General features: G+C 47.9%; 1 long non-coding RNA gene across 1 annotated transcript; it reads left to right on the forward strand.

Annotated features, from left to right (window-relative positions):
• The first annotated feature begins 1,691 nt into the window (after positions 1-1,691).
• Positions 1,692-11,759, forward strand: LOC308190824. The gene is made up of 4 exons (XR_013947508.1): positions 1,692-1,865; positions 6,173-6,335; positions 10,101-10,302; positions 10,389-11,759. It is a non-coding gene; the product is annotated as an uncharacterized lncRNA (long non-coding RNA).
• Positions 11,760-17,241: the final 5,482 nt, after the last annotated feature.

The following is a 17,241-nucleotide window of genomic DNA, read 5'->3' on the forward strand; positions in this document are numbered from 1 at the left end:
CCTCCCACCCCCATAGCACGCTGCAACGGTTGCAGAAACTGCTCTGATGGTGGGGATGACGTACGATGGGTGCAACCCCACAAAATCCCACAGCAACCCATCTGCTTAGCAGTGAGGGTTGCCTCTGTCATTTCATTCCCCGTGGGCTCCCCGGCTGTTATCGCTGGGTTCTGGCTCCAGATTGTGGCGGTGGTGGGGCCACACAAAGAGGGGCGCACTGGCTGACTGTTCCTGCAGGGATGGAGAAGGCATCTTGTGGGGCTATCCTGGGGGATAACCACGCAGCATTCTCCGCTAACTCGTCCCAGACGAGCCCAGGAGACATCTGGCATGCTGACACTGCTGCCGGACTGCTAATCCGTTTTGCTGGATGTTTCACCCATTTAACAAATTACTGCTCATTTGGCCCGGCCGGCGGAACTAAAAGGCTTTTCCTCGCGAGGTACGCAGGGTATGACTGAGGGCTCGGCACGGCTCCTCGGCGTTAAGGCGTCCCGAGGAGCTGCTGTGCTGCCACAGCCAGGGGCTGGCACAGCCAGCAGTGCTGCCAGCTGCAGCAGGAGCTGGGGTGAGCCCAGTCTGTTTAACTGTGTGCATTACTCTCGTGGTGGGGAACAAGCACACGTCGGAATTTATGGTTTTACTTGCTCCTCAGAACATGAGAAGGGAAAAAAAAATACAACCCCAATCACTTCTTGCTACAAGTTGTGCCTGCAAGTGCCGTTTAGAGCTGCAGTGGATTTCAGCGTGCTTCTCCCCGGAAGGATTAGCTTTGATAAGGCTGTTCCTGAAAATCACTGTCCCGCAGTCTCCGGGAAGCTCGCTGGTACAACGCCTCTGCGCACACAAAGGGTGAGAGCCTGGCCCATTCACACGGCAAGATAAAGGCGATTCAGAGTAGCACTTCTCCTAGAAAAGCCACAAATACTACAGGCTTCAGGATGATCTGGGTGGCCCTTATGACAGCTTAAAATAAGTGTTTCTGGGATCTCTTTTGCAGATAGATAGAAATATTCTCACTCTGAGATTTAAGCGGTGAGTTTACCAATTTGAAGCTCGGGGAATGTACACCAGTATTATCAGGAAACAGCTTCTGGAAAGCAGGTTTAACTCCTGTGGGCACATAAACAGGAACGATCCTCAAATACAAACCCTATCATGTTTTTCTAACACACGAGAGACGACCTATTAACAGACCGTTCCTGTGTTTTCCAGGAAGCTGAGCAAACAAGTTGATATTTGGAGGAGGGAGACATTTCCTGAATGAGTGGAATTTGTCTCCCCAGTCATCGTTCCGGATCCACGCTACACGTTTTGCTCTGAGAACAGATACCTCTTGTGCAGACGGAAGAAAACACTCCCTAGAACCGTGTAACGAGATAAGCGCACGCAATTCCTGCTGATGCTCACACCGAGAGGAGGCTCTGTGTGCTTATCGGAGACCTTGGCCCCTGTGAAAACTGCAAAATGTTTAGTCATAGCCTGATTGTTAAGCACTCAGGAATACAAAGCCTACCAAAAGTTGTTAAAATAATTGTAAGTGTTGTAAGTGTTATTCACATCTTTGGATCTGGCTGTGTGTGAATGCGTTTGCTTTTCCCCCCCGGCAGCAACAGCAAACGTGGGAGAATTTCATACAGGAAACAACAGGTTTGGGGTTTGTGTTTCCTTCTAACGCTGCACAGGCTTAGGAGGAAAACACCGTGAGCCCCCGTGGGCACCACTGCTCCCCTGACAGAGTAAGAGCGTGTTTTTTTTCCCAGTCATGTTTGACAAATGCAATGAGAACGCTTTGCTTTCAATCTGCTCAAGCAAGCGATTGCTGCGGCAGTGAGAAGATCTCTTTTGATGGACACAGTTGAAAGGTTAGCAGTGTTTATTGATTTAATAATTCTCACATTCTTTCTTGACAGATTATCTTTCCGGAGACATTAGCAGAGGCAGAGCCCAAAAATGCAGGAGAGCATCTCCAATACGTTAGGAAGGCAAAGGACAGGGGGGAAAGTGATAAATCACCCTGGTCCTGACCTATTAAGCCTCCAGCGCAGATTGGGAGATGGAATAGGAAATCCATGTACCTGTTTTCTATAGGGAATGTTTATAAGGATGCTGTTTACGTCGACCTTTCCCACCGAGGTCGTGCATCACCTCGCATCGCGTGTTGGTCAGTCAATCAGCAGCGCGGGCAGCAGCTGGGGAGAGATCTCCTCCACTCAGCACCTCCTTCTTTCGGGAGCTCACCGACTGGGAGGAGTTGTTTGTTGCCCTTTTCTGAATCAGGGCTTTTCTAGAGGCTGGAGTGTGGGGTTGCGACCCCAAAGTACGCTGGTCCTGAGCAGCAGCAGCTGTGAGATGCCTGCAAACACACCGTGGATTTCCCCAAAAAGGACTTAACAAGCCCACAAGAGGGATGAGAGCCTTGGCTCTACCACGTTGCAGTCCATTGACAGCTTCTTGCCATTTTTTGATTGATTTCAGAGCATCAGAGGGAATTAATAAATGACCCCTCATAGCCCTTTACATTCTGTCAGCTGCTTCCCAGGCAAAAAAAAAAAGGGGGGGGGGGGGAGGGGGGAGCTCCACATATCTGGGGAGCTGAGCAACCATTTTGGGAGCAGGCAAGGCTGTGTGCCCATGAAGGAAGTTGCTCACACCTTTGCAGCACATGAGGCCTCATCCCGTTGTCACTGCGATCGGCCTGAACAGGCGTACTGGTTTCAGTGGTTTCAATGGTTTGACCAAAACCCACCCAGGACCCTTTCTCGCTGTAGGTTTGCTGCTCTTCTCAACAATTTGTAGCTGACAGGTGTTCAGAATTGGACTGGGACTGCTCCTAAGATGCACACCGTGCCCTCACGGCCATGGGTGTGCCAAGACCTTTAATGGGTTGCTAATTGCTCTGATTGTAAATCAAGACTGAAGAGAAGGTGTTGGATTATGAGCTCCCTGGCAGACCAGAAGATACCAGTGGAACATTTTCGATGAATAATTCAGCAGGCAGGGATGGGAGCAAGTCTTCTGTGTACTAGAGGGAAGAAAGCAAGACAAAAGACGAAGAGAAGGGACGACGCCTCCGACACGGGAGAGGCAGACTCTAGTGGGCTTGGGGTTCAGCCCGCACGTGGTGGCACAGCCTGGCTTTGTACAGCAGCACCCGAGCTCCACGCCAGCACTTTGCATGACTGCACCACACCTAGTTACAAAATAGTTGGCAAAGCGGAAAAAAAAAACTTTCTCTCTATAGTGATTGCTGTAACCAAGTGAAAGCTTGCAGGCCTAGATTCCCATGTGGCATAAAATCCTCCAAGTCTATTCAGCTGAAAGAGTATACACAGATCACAAGCTAGCAAGAAGCCACAAAAGCTAGGACAAAGATCTGATTTTAGGGGAAGACATTAATAGTTTTTGTTTGTACATTTGTTTGGTTTTGTATCAGTAGAGTTGCAAGGCCTCTGCACAGATTTTTTTCTTCGGTCTGAAGAGGAACCTTTTGCCAGTATGTTTTTTTTTTTCTTTTTTCTTTTATTTTTTTTTCTGTTTCTAAACTAAAGGGGGATGTGCAAGTACAAGTCTTTGTGCAAGGCAGGTGTATTTGCAGTGGGGCTGCTCTGGTTTCACGCAGCTACTTGAATGTGTTAGTAGCTCTGCAAAAGTTTCTCCCCGTTTGTGATGGGCAGACCCTGCCGGAGTTAAGACGTCTTTTTTCTCTCTCTTGATAATTTCCACTTACTCCTTTCACCTTCCTTCTGCAGATACAAACAAATTTCATCTCTTTGCCATTGAAGGTGTGCTGTCTTAATTCAGTGTTAACAACAGCAAATATTTTTATTAAAAATGCGTTCCACAAATAGCTTTTTTCATATACTGCCTCCTTTCCTTTGCAAGAGAAGAAGTAATCGAGAACACCCATGAGAAGGACTTACATCCAGAAGCCTGCAAATAGAAATATGCTGGTTACTTTTCCAGTGGGGAGAGAGGTGATTGCCTGAGCTATTAGAGCAAAGAGCCAAGGTATAAAGAAACAAATGGAAAACATCCATGCCAGGAGTGAAAGACTTCAGCCCAGTGTCCTGGACCACTGCTGGATCAATTCCAGGCAAATTTTCCATCCATGAGGAGGGTTCAGTGATGCAGGCTGTGGAGGAGCAGATTCACCAGGCTGCTACAAAGCTCTCACAGGTAGGTGGGTCTGTGTGTATGAGCTTCGGCACCAAAGCCTGAGGAATTTGCCCATCACCTGCTGCTAAAGGCTCCCACAGCTGGGGGGGAATGGTGAAACTTTTGTTTTCAGCTCCATTTTCTCTACCAATTCGTGTGCATAACTCAGTTTATGGCTCCTTCTGTGCTTTGTTTCCTCCTCTGCAGTTAGATTCAGGTGCTCATTCATTTGTACAAAACTATCATGATTTCATTTGACACTTGAGGTCTTAAATCCAGGACGTGGACTTTTTTTTTTTAGCTCATGTGAGGAAATTGTCCTAAATTCCAAGTGATTCTACTCACAAGCAAGTACAAAAAAAAACCACTTCCCATCTTCATTTACAGCTACTTCTAAAGAACTTAAAAGCCCACTAAGACAGAGGCTGGATACCTTTCTCCAATAAGAAAAGATTCACTTTATTTGGGGAGCCTTCTGAATCAGTGAATCACACCTTGAAATCTTTGCTCTTCTATTGAAAATCAGCCAAGTTGGCCATCGAGTGCTTTCTCCACACAAATAAATGGATTGCTGCAGCAAGGTGCATTGCAATCATTACTCTTTAGCAGAGTGGACAGCACAGATCCCTACCATGCAAGGCACGGATGCAGAGGGTAGCAGGGGAAATGCACAGCTTGCACCATGCAGTCGTGGGGCTTTCTTTGTCTTTGTCTTTGTCCAGAGGCTGATAGGCACCACAAACACTCTGAAAGGCTGCGGGTCAATTTACCATCTCTTTCTGGAGGGTTTTAAGCAGACTTCTTAAGAGGGTGATGGATAAGCTGGTAAATGTGTGCAGCTGTTGATAGAGCTCACCTCTCTGTTGGCGTCTAGTGTAATCTAAGAACCAGTAAGAAGAAAGAGAGGATTGAAATCCAAAGCTTCGGTGCCCACCTGCAGTAACACCACGGTTTTCAGAGGATGCAGGATTCTCACGTCTGCTCCATTTTCAAACACTGACACAACATCCTTTCTTCGTACAGCACTGAACATTTCAAACATCGCTCATGATCCTTGTTAGGTGTGTAAAATATCCTGGGATTTTTGTAATTTGAGTTCCTGCGCTGTCCTCAGAGGGTCTCCTGCAACCCAGCCACCACCACTTGACCTCTGTGTACTTATCAACTCATCCATTGTGGCAAGATGCGGTGCTTGTGAGTGAAGTGTTTGCAGCACGGGGGTCATTGAGGAGGTCAGAGTGTGCCCCCCATTTTCTAGAGCTGGATGTCCTGTTTTGGAGGCTGATATTACTCAGGGAAATCATTCTGCTGATTCAACCTGAGAAGAGCACAAGGGTGGCACCAGCATAATGTTGTAGTACAGGTTTGAAGGCTTCTTTCAGGTGCTTCTTCATAGTTTCTATCTCCACAATGAAATACCATAGGTTCCATAACGTTTTTCCATGTGCCAAGCCTTATTTCAGTATTTTGAACAGGAAAAAAATGCTTCTTTTATGTGGACGCAATGGACATCCCCCCTTCCAAATGATATGGCACTGAAGATTCAGCACCTAATTTTGCCCCAGATATAAATAAGCTCTAGAAAAAAAAAAAATCCAGCATACCCCCTTATTAAATACATCCTGTGGGATATGGTCTAGGGCTATAGGGGACAATCACATGCACTGTCTCAAGCATCTTAAACATACAGAAAAATACATCTTCACTATAGCTACATCATCTTTCACTGGTTCTGAATTTGAGCTGTTAGAAAAGATTGCATGTACATGTGTGTTTGCAGAAGGGATCACAGGGACAATTGTACAATAACGAAATATTAAAGAGAAGGCTTATGTAAAATCTGGGCAATGCCAAAGTGTTCATGATGCAAATGAGCTTGCAAACAAAGCCCATCTGCTCTGCTCGAATACTTTTCTGACAATTGAGCGCATTATTAATCTGGTCAAATAGTTTTCTGACCTTCCTCTTGCCCCTTTTCCCTGAGGAAATAACCTTGACCTTTTTTTCTTTGCAGAGAAATCCTGAAGAGTGGCTTCTGAGAGAAAACTCATTGGAGTAAGAAGATACACCGCACACGCTATAAAAGAAAGAGGTATGGCAAGAGGTGCCCAGGTCTTGCTAAGGATTGCAAAGAGCTCTTCCACTCCTGAGAAGAAAGGGAGACGTATTTCTTCCAGGTAAGGCAGCAGGTGGAAAGGATTTAGTAAGAGGAGTAAAGCAATTCATGTCCGTGTGGGACAGCCTGGGGAAGCAGGGCACAGACAGGGCGATGCTTGGCGTGCGATGTGGAGAGGAGGGAAGACTCGCCACCCTGGTGGAGACATTTATAGGAATATAAAAAGAAGGGGAAAAAAAAACACAACAACACAACACTTTTAGAAGTCTCACAGCTGTTAGCACTGATCTTGTATGTGACTCAGAGGGTAGACTGTACACTATAAATGGAAATGGGTTACTTACAATTTGACTGATAATGTCTTAGTTTTTGTAAGAAAAATGTCTTTTGAAGAAATACTATAGCAGGGTGGCAAGCTGTACCATATGTTCTGTGCTGCAGCTGACTTTACAATACGTCTCAGCTCCACTTTAAACTATATAGCGTTGATTGCATTGTAGCTCCAATGTCCTCTGCAGATAAAGTTATGGAAATAAAATGATTGCGCTTCAGATACAGCCCGGTGCAGCCTATACTATTTCAAATCATCAGACAAGGGAAAAGCACCTGCTCGCCTAGGCTTTCCCCCTTGTTTACTGCCTTCAGCACCATGGCAAGGAGAGCTTGCAGGTTCCCCAGGGAGAGCAAGTACCAAAAATAAAATAAATAAATAAATAAATAAATAAAACCATGCCTGCTGGAGCTGTGATTTGACTGTGCAGTACTTTGTGGAAAAGTATAGAGGCCTTGTGCCTTAACACAGGACAGGGACCATAATGAGCCCATGGGTGCAGATGAGCTTAATGCAGTCATCCAGCTACCTCTTCAAACACGGAGCAGGCACTGGAGAGTCAGCAGAAAGCACTCCAGCCCTCTTGAGGCAGTATCCTTTAAAGACAAGGGAACACCTTACTGTAGGGTATCTAATATTACCCAGAGATAAGTATATATGAGCTTTGCTTAGCAACTGGATACCTCTCAGTCTCTCACTATGGAAATACCAAGGGTCCTCCAACATTTTGACACAACTAGAAAGCCCATCAGGGCTTCATTAGGATCTACTCACAGAGTCCTGGGCCTTGCACCTTCACCGAAGACTGACGATTAACCGTGAGTAACCACTCGATGGGCCGTTCGTGCAGAGGGCTAACTGGGGAGAGGACGGCAGGGAGAAAACCCGGACGGTGCCCTCCACCCTCAAGGAAACCAGGTCTGGAAATGATGGTTGTTGCATCCCAGATTCATCTCAAAATGGCTTATCCTTTGGGAAATTCCTTGGAACATGTCCTGCTGCATCTACGGGAAGTGCTGACACCGTTCACAAGAGCCTGGCCAGCCCCACCATAATTGTTGCCCCATTAAATTCTGATATTGAGAGAAGGCTGAAGCCATTCAAAATGCTGTGGTGATGTCTCCCAGCAGTGGTTTGCAAGTCTGAGCTGGCTGAGCCTGCCTCTGCCCGTCCCTGGGCAAACAAGCTGGCAAGATGTCTGTCTGCACTTGAAAGGCCGGCTACTTATTGACAATTTCAGGAAAAACAACTTGTCAATTTAAAGCCGTCTGGATGGGGTGAGCCATGGAAAATGGTTGAAAACCAGCTTTCTCCCTGCAGATTTTGATGCAGTGTCTCTGGTGGCTATTTGACCAGCAGGGCTTCCTCACCACTGCTTTACATGTGATATTTTAACATAGAGCTGGACCGAAGGGTTGTCAATGCAGAAAGCCTTTTTGCAGAAGGGGGCTGGCCTCAGTCCTGGGCTGCTCGGGTGACCCAAAGGCTTTACCAGCCCCATGCCAGGCAGGGGAGCACCGTGAGATCAGTGGGGAGCAGCAGGCATTGCTCTCCAGCAGCGTCAGGAGTCCCCACGTCCCCGTGCCTTATCCTCTGCACCTTCCTCCAGCACTCACTGCTGCCCCTGCACCGCCTTCTGAGCCAGATCTGGGTAAGTATTCCCCCTGATGCCTCCACGCTCTCTCTGATTTTGTGCAATTTGTCATTTATTTTTTGAGATACTGTAGCCTGGGGACCATGCTAACCTGTGCCAGCCAGGACTGATCAAAACCCCAGGCAGGACAGGTGCTTGTGCCTTGTTTTTCCAGCGTTGGCCAAGGTTTCCTAAAGCCCCAGCTGCAGAGGCCATGTGCCCCCAGAAGGTGCCTGGATGGTGTCCCCGCACATTTGCTTAAGGCATTAGGCACGAATTACCTCTGGTATTCAAAAAGAGATTGCACCAAGGCAGAGGACTTGATCTTTCTGCGTCCTCCTGAGCGAGGCTGCCTTGAAAGGTTACCGTTTAACCCCCACGCTGATTGCAAATCATTTCATATAAAACTAACGGCGAAGAAGCAGGAAAAAATGCTGTGAGAGGCACTGGGAGGTAATGGCTTATGCATCGCAATGCCGTGCGCTTCATTCATATACATATACATCAGCCCAAATGCCTTGCACCTACTGAATGCTTTATGGGGTGAGGAACGCACAGGCTAGAGGTTGAAAGGAAAATGTAATACCACATTTAAATTGTGACTCGGGGACTTGTGGAGATAATCCCCAATACTCTGGATGGGTGAGCACAGGAGGGGGTGACTCGGACGTGTGGGGCACTGGTGAGGGGCTGGGAAGGGCAGGGCTGGGAGAGGCAGCAGGAGGAGATGGTTTTGAGGTTGGGCAGGCAGGTGGATCCAGCCCTTGCCAGGATGTTATAGGAAGGAGATGAGGGGCGGGCGAGTGCCAGCAGCTGTGGCAGCGGGTGGTGAGGAGACCTCTCCTGTCCTCAGCTGAGGGAGGCTCTCAGGAGCTCCTAAAATGCAGGGAAATGACTTTGGGAGCAAAGGAAAAACAAAGTGTGTGGGGATAATGCAGCACACATAGGGTGCAGTGAGAAGGCACCTCTGCCACTCATCGCCTTGTCCATGTTTTGCGGAGCCTGTGGGTCAGGGAGGGGAAGGGAAGGGGTCTGCTCCTCCAAGGTAGGACCAGCGTGTCCTGGGCATAGTCTTGGTGCTGTCCTGGTGAGGTAGAAGTAAAAAGGAATGCAGTAGAGAGCCCAGTCTTTGAAATGCACTTATAATGTAGGGCCAAGGCCTGAATTGGAAGTTCAGCAATTTCAGCAGAGCAGCCAGCCCTGGGGGATATTGAGGCTGGTGTCAACCATGAGAAGAGAGGGACCCAGACCAAAAGAAAACTTCTCTATGGAAGAGAAGGGATCTGGGATGAGGCTGGGAATCCATCCCTCTAGCACGTGGCTCCATCTTTCTGCACCACAAAAAGGAGAGAGCGGGTGGGAATGCCACTCACCATCCAATAACTATCCAGTGCTCCCAGCAACACGAAAAATGCAGCTAATCTGTAGTGCTGGTGGGACCCCAAACCCTCATCAGTGAGGAGAAGTGACCACAAGGCCACTTTGTGAGGATGATGCTTTCATTTGCGAAGTAAACTTGTAAATATTTAACAATGAATCTGCTTTCTGGCAATGGCAAAAATGCCCTCTGAAAGTATGAATGCCCATCTTCTAGTTAAGAAAAAATATTTTAGGGGCCTGCTTACTTTAAGCAGTGAGTCCTTTCTGTCTGTTGTGAGATAATTAGCTATGATCCACTCTTGATGTGCACTAGATGTGATTTTATTGCAGTTTGCAAGTAATTAATGCCCATTGCTCACTGCTTTACGCAACTAGGTGCACACATTTGTTTTAATATACCTCAGATGAACTACGGTAGGTAGAATAGTCCTTGTATCAGTATTCATCAGCGTAGTTACATTCCTCCCTAATTTCTTTGACAGGCACACAGGAACCTGCCTAGACCGGGAAAACAAATCCTGCAGGATACAAATGCTGTTCCAGGCTGCTGTATGTTATTATCCAAACACCATTTCTCCCCTCAAGGCTTGTGCCAGCAGCTGTGTCTCACCAGCATTGATGGGGAAGCCTCTGGAAGGGGATGGTTCGGGTCAGCAGAGTGGTTTTGCAGCCACACTGCCAAAGGTGCTTTCCCTGTTCCTCATCCTCAAAGAGAAGGCTCAGTCTGCAACTGACTCTTTTTGGTTAACCACCGCCTTGTGTCTCCCCAGGAAACTCGAGTATCAGGAAGATGGGAGCCTCGTTTTGCATCGTTACCCTCCGAACTCATCCCTTACAAACCCTGCCCTCCCGCTCTGCAACAGCACAACGCAGATGCATGTTTGTTGCCCGCTCTCCCATCATTGAGACATCATTTAGTATTAAGACACAGAGGACCAGGGGCCTCAGAAGCGGCGAGGGAAGATTTACAGCGCAGTTGCTGTCAGTTGCTTTGGTCTAATTAAGTGGCTCCTGCCTCCCTGATGCGGCTCCAGTGCGGTGGAGCTTGACTTGCTGGGCATGAGGGAAGCCTCCCGGCCGCTCGCTGTTACTAATACCTCCACCCCACTGAAATAACACTGAAATAAGCTGTAAAAGCCTGTCATTGAGCTCTCATCCCTTTGTCAGTAGATGGGTGCCTCCTTCCTTGGGTGCCTGTGCCCAGGACAGCACCAACACACCCCATGGGGCAAGGGTGGCTGTGGGGAGCAGGATGTGGTGCCAGATACTGCCCCTGTGGGGCCACCACCAACCTCAAACCTTTCCTTGGAGATGCAGGCACTTCTCTGCCTCCTTGTCAGAGGGGCCAATGGGGTGTTGGTGGTAGAGGAGAGCTCTGCAGGAGAAGACCACTCTGGAGGAGAAGACCAAGGCAGCCATGGACCCAAGAGGTCTTCTCCACATGGCCCCACCTTTCTGGGGCAGGGGCTCCCTCCCCAGTTTGCCTGGAGCCACTCTGCCTCTCTCTGTATTTCTAACACCTGGAAACAGAACAGCTTGCAGTAAGCACTTCACACAACAAGCTCAGCCTGTTTTCTCACGTCAAAGAAATAAGGAACAGGTCACGGTTTAAGTAAACGTGTCTATTAGCCTCAGTTGTCTGAATTATTTTTGATTACGGCTTATTATTTGCTTCTTGTTAACAAATTGGCTGGTGTTAGTCATCAGTGCACATGCCACCTAATTGGCTGTTTACATCATATGTTGTTCTCCCTGTTCCCTCATTGGGTAAATTAAATTTTATTAAACAGCAGCCTTCTTCCTCTCTGTTTGCAGATGATGCATGAACATTTGTAGCTACTTGGCAATTCTGTCATGAGATAATAAAAGAGCTTTTCAAAATGCCAGGAGAGGAAATCCAGTGTGAATACTCACACAAATATTTACTTGTGCTCGTATTTGCAATGTTTTATTGTGTAATGGGTTTAATGATGCTATTTATCAAATAATTATGATTGCTCCTTTAATGATTTCAAATTTAACTGAGTAATTTCCAGAAATATCTATCAAAATTAAAAGAAAATTCCAGAGTAGTAAACGCGTAAGATAGCAGAAATCCTTACAAATAGCTAGAGCTATACGGTGCTCAGATAGCACCTAAACGTGTGTTTCACCAGTACTTAGGGGAGTGAAAACAAGCTCAGAGATGCCTCAGACACAACCAGGAGTTAGCAATAACAAACCTCCACCTCCTCAGCTTGGCAGCTGGAATGCAGTGAAGCGGCTGTCCCTTCTCCAGGTGAGCTGAGCAAAGGCAAGTGCACGTGAGGGCCTGCAGCTCTGAGGCTCTACGCCAAGACAAGGCTGTGATACCAGCCGTATTTTAGAAACTGGAAACATTTTCAGGGTTTGGAGATGAAATCATACAGTTCCCTTGAATCAGAGCTTCGGGTCATATGGCAGAAAGACACCCTACTTCATAAATATATCTGTATTTTATAAAAGCTTACTTTTCCAAACCACAGCAATGGTTTCCATGGGTTTCTCCGGCCATGGAGCTCAACTTGTGCCACCACTGATGGTTGCACTGGTGGGGCTGCCTCGTCCCAGCCCTGCCCTATGGGCACAGCCCTGATGCCACCCTCCCTGCCACTCAAGGGAAGAGGATATGGGACCTGGTGGTGATGGGGACATCTAAAACACCTCAGGCTTAATGGTTGGGCCACCCCAACCACTCTTATTCTGTTGAGACCAAGGGTCATGGAAATACTATTCATGACACTATTCCCTTCTTTTCTGCTGTGCATTGCACGTGAGATTCCAGCATACACGCAGGTGATTTCTCACTGCTGGTGATAACTTTTTTCTGCAAAACAAGAGCTACAAGAAAACCTTTAATTTGAGAATTATTCAAGACCACACAAATGAGCATAGTGAAGCCTTCCTGAGGTGGGCAGCAGCCGTGCTTGTCATGCTTTTCTTAGAAGGACCTTTAAGAAGGTGTTCCCAACAGAGCGAGGACGAAGTCAGTCTCCATGCTCAGTCCCTTTCCCTGGCAGCAGAGGGCTGTACATCTTTCAGTGGCAATGACTTGAAAGGCTCCATCCATATTAAGTCACTAGGCTGAAAGTGAGGGGCTGCCAGAATCTCTCAAAATCTGTGGGATCTAACCTAGGTCTGTGCAAAAGAAGCAATGAGGACACGTACCTAGCCAAGTCTGAATGGGTGCTTTGAGGAGCCTCAGAGCAAGAGACCATCTCCAAAACACCCGAGTGTCACTGAAATCAAGCACACTCAGGTGTTGCAGGATCACGATCTAAAAATTCTTCATCTGATTAAAATGGAGGTACTGCCTTCTTCCAAATTGCCATTTTGACTCATACACCATTTGAATGTGCCATGCCAGCCTGTACCTCCAAGCAATGCAGCAAATGGGTGTTCTCGGGCAGTCAAATTCCCCTTCGCTACTTCTGAAGCACCCAAATCTTCGAAGCAAGAAATATTTCCTCCAGCTGTCCATGCATGAAGTTGATTTATGACTAGTTTTCTGTTCAAACCACTGTAATTTTGTGAAATGATAGCAGTATTGATTCTAGCAAGAGTTTCACTTTGCCGAAACTACCAGGGCAGAGGGACTAAATGGAGCCTTGGAGTGAATAATATAGCTTTCCACTTTATCAATTTCATCTGTTTTGCTCCCCACCTTCACTTAACAACCTACATCTCTTCTTTCCTTCCTTCTTTTTCCTTTAAGGCACTCGTCTTTTGCTGTGGCTCACAGCTGTCTGTGATGGAGTGTATTTTCTTACCTGGGAACTCTGAGCACCGAAAAAATACAGTCTGAGCAAGGAACAGATTGCCCAAAATCGCAGAGCTGTTCATGTTGCTGCATCATGGGAAGCTGGGAAATGTATTTGGGGTAGCTGAATTCTGGCCCCGAAAGATACTGAATTATGGAAGTGAATAACGAATTATTATTATTTTCAGAAGGAAGAAAATATTTCTGACTCAGTTTTTCTTAAGTAACAAGTGAACAAAAGTATTTGCTGAGGTGAGTGAGAAAGTGTGGGCTAGATTCTGCTCTCGGTTACCCCCATAGGAGTTAAGACAAACTTTACAGAAAACAATGAAAATATCTGGGCATAAATCTGGTCTGAAGTCAGCAGTAAAACTTCTACTAATAGGCAAACACTCGCCTATGTAGGAGAGAAACACAGAGGAGTTTGATGACATTTTTGGACCAGTAATCTCAACAATATCCTATTTTAGAGAATAAATAAAAATTATGGATTAAATACATGCACATGTCATCCATACTCCTTCTGTGCAGGTGTTGCTATTTTTCCAATTCCAAACTTGGAATGAAAAAAGCAGGGGATACAAATGCTTCAGTGGCACTATTAATTCAGCCATAGGCACAACGTGTACGTCAGCATAAATCTTCAGTCACCCAGCCAGTTACCAAACTGCTGCTTCTGCATTTGCTTTCTATGCAGTTACTTACTTAAAGAAAGAAATTTCAGAAGACCAGAGGGATGTAAAGGTGTTAGGAATAAATGCCACTCAGAAAAATTAACAACCAGCTAAATAAGATATTTTTCTGGGCACACATGCAGCACAGATTTTATGTTTTGTAAATACCTTCAAGCTCTTGGTATCGAGTTTGTAAATGGACCAGTCGAGGCTCTGCAAGCACATTAAAAGTTTGAGGACTTAGAAGCAAATTCTCAGAAAAAAAATGTGACAAGTAATGTAAATGGATTTTAACGTGTTCAAGTATTAGTTTGGATTCTAACACAGAAAAACCCAGTTTGTGCTTACATTAAGGTTAGCACCTACAGCAGTGTGCAAGCCCAGGACACATGGGTTGAAGTGGGCACATGCTGCATTTCTCCTGAAAAGGAAGAAGGATCAAGAGCCATTTAAAGACCTAGTTTTACCCATTATTTGTTGGGCTTTAGAATTTTTTACTAGTGAAAGACTGGGTGTTTCTCATCTCTTTGTTTCATGCCATTTATGACAGGAAAACCACTGATTGAAACTTTCTCAGATCCCACCTGGGAAGGGTAAGCCTGGGAAGGTCACCCATAAGGAACATCCCCCAAACCACCCCAAATACCTGGCTGCAGGGGACGCAGGGGGATGCTCTGTGAGCACAGCTGCCTTCTCTAGAGCCGCATGCTTGGAAAAGTCACCCCTCCAAAATAAAGCACGTGTCAGGGATGCTCTAGTAAGGGCATGAGACCACAACCGGGCCAGGCGGGGAGGTGGAGGTGGGTTGGTGCCCCCGTGAGGGTGCCCTGTGGTCCCTCAGCACCGTGGTGGCCGTGAAGCTGCCCTGGGGAAAGGCAGCCCCTCAGCTCCCGGCGTGGAGGGAAAACCACATCGTGATGCAGGAGGGAGAACACTTCTTGAGAGTCAAGCCAAGCATGAAATTAATATTCCGTTTACAGTCAAAAAAAAAAAAAAAAAAGGCCTGTAACATGGGAATAAATGTATACCTGAGGTGGAAACAGGCTTTGAATCTCCTGCCAAGAACAGGAGTGCTTCGGCTTGTCCATGCCTGGCCATGTTAAATAGCACGCCACCAAAGAGTTCCGGGCTGAGCCACACCACTATATGGTGACACCCAGCCTGCAGCCAAGGTGAAATTCCTGTAGGTCCTGTGCTCTCGTTCTCCTCAGGAAAATCTCATGCACAAGGAAGAGGTAGGGCTCATGCCATTCCCCAAAACCCTACTAACTGGATTATCTCCTGGCCCCATCACTCTGAGCACTGCTTGCTAGGCAATAAGGTGCTAAAAGACACCTAAAAGGACACAACCTTCCTGTTTATAAAGCAAAAACTATATATATATTTTTTCCCCTGCAGCTCCTACTTCACAGCCAGCAAGGTTGGTGGGGCAGGAACTGGATTCTCATTCCCCTCATTTACCCCTGCACAGCTGAGGAGGGTGAAGCTGTCACACGAGTGCTGCTGGCCTTGTGGGATGGAGCCTGGCAAGATGCCTCCTTCTGGGAGAGAGGTTTTCAAGACTAACTAGAGCATGATGCTCTGCAGTGTCTACTTTTCCAAAAAAATCTGTGTTGGGGAACCGGCAGGAGAAGGCAGGTGGGGTGAGGAGTCACCCCATGTGCCTGGAGTCCCACCACACTTTGGTCCCTTTCCCTAGCACGCTGCTGTTCCCCAGCCCTCCTTCTTTCCGTGCACCCCAGGGCCTTTAAATTCCATGAAAGCTCTTTGGTTTTGGAGAAAATAACAACAATTAGAAAAAAAAAAAAGTAGAAAAAGTGAAGGAAAAATTCTCCTTGATTGCTGACGCGGTGACGGCAGGACCCCTCCTCTACAGCAGCACTTAATCAGCCCGCCACTCCTGCCCCCAGCATCCCGTCCCCCCAGGCAGCAGGTGCCAGCCGAGCCGGCCTCCCGAAATCTCCTCATCACCAGCAAATGGCCCTGATGATGGCACAGCGGGCGCTGAGCGAGGCCGGCTCCTAACGAGGGCAGGCAGCCCCGCGGGCGGCACCGGGGATGCTCAGCTCTCGGGCGGTGGTGGCAGCATGCTGCCAGCCCCCTAGTAGCTGCTGGTGGCCCGAGGATGGGGACAAACAGCAGGAGATCAGGGGAAAGGAGGTGTCCAGCGGCACCTGCTAATGGGAAGTTGGGCTTTGAGGTATCACGTCCATATGGGGCCCTATTCCCAATCTTTCCAACTTGTGGTAGGAAGGCACAACCCTAATGCTTTCCCCTTGGCTGCTGTACCACAAACACCAGCATTTTTCCGTGGCCAGCAGGCAGTGCCAGGGTTAGGTGGCTGCCCTCTCGACTTCCCTCGGGGTTATGTGATTATGGTCCCTTGGGATAAACGCCTCCAGTTGCTCAGCAACCTGCACACCAGGATTCAATTAACTCTGATTACAATCACAGGCGGCGCAGATCAGGCCCGTGCCGTCACAAGCAAGCCGAGTGCGGGCTGCCCGCCTGCAGGAGGCCCTCCCTGAGGGCTGCCATGCGGCACGGGTCTCCGGGTGGTCGTGTCCTCCCCTGGTGGTGGCACCGCCGCTGCCACCCAGCCTGCAGTGCCTGGGAGACTTGATTTGTGTCTCTGAAAGCATTTCCCTGAGCACAGGGTAGAGAGCAGGGAGGAGGAGGAGACCCAAGCACTGAAGACAGCTTTGCCGTTAGGCCCAAGTCCTGACGCTTCCTCCAGTGAAGTCAAAGAGATTCAGTTCTTGGCTCCACGCTCCTTGCTGTCACCTCCTTGAATTAATAGAAGGGAATGTGAAAGTTTTGGGGCATAGCTCCACAGCTCCCTGCAGCAGGGCTGCAGGTGGCCCACCCCATGGGGACCAGCAGGAGGTTACACAGGTCTGTCTGGTGCTTGTGGGAAAAACCAGCACCACCAAACAAGTGCAATTGTAAAGCAGCACCCTCGGAAGCACACTGGGCAGCTCTTGGTTCTCTGGAGGAAGAAGAGCACAAGGAGGAGCGGGAGGAGGATAAGGCAGGAAAGAGCACCAGCTTTCTTCTCCCCTCGATCCCCCAGCCAGGAGATTTTTGCCAGCTCAGGAGGTAGGAGCATCGTTTATGGCAGGAATTGGCCCGCAGCAAATGATTGCTCCCAAGTGGGAGCGGGGAAGGAAG

The sequence above is a fragment of the Anser brachyrhynchus genome (genome assembly GCF_964034855.1).
Source record: "Anser brachyrhynchus genome assembly, chromosome: 2".
In the NCBI taxonomy this organism is placed as follows: domain Eukaryota; kingdom Metazoa; phylum Chordata; class Aves; order Anseriformes; family Anatidae; genus Anser; species Anser brachyrhynchus.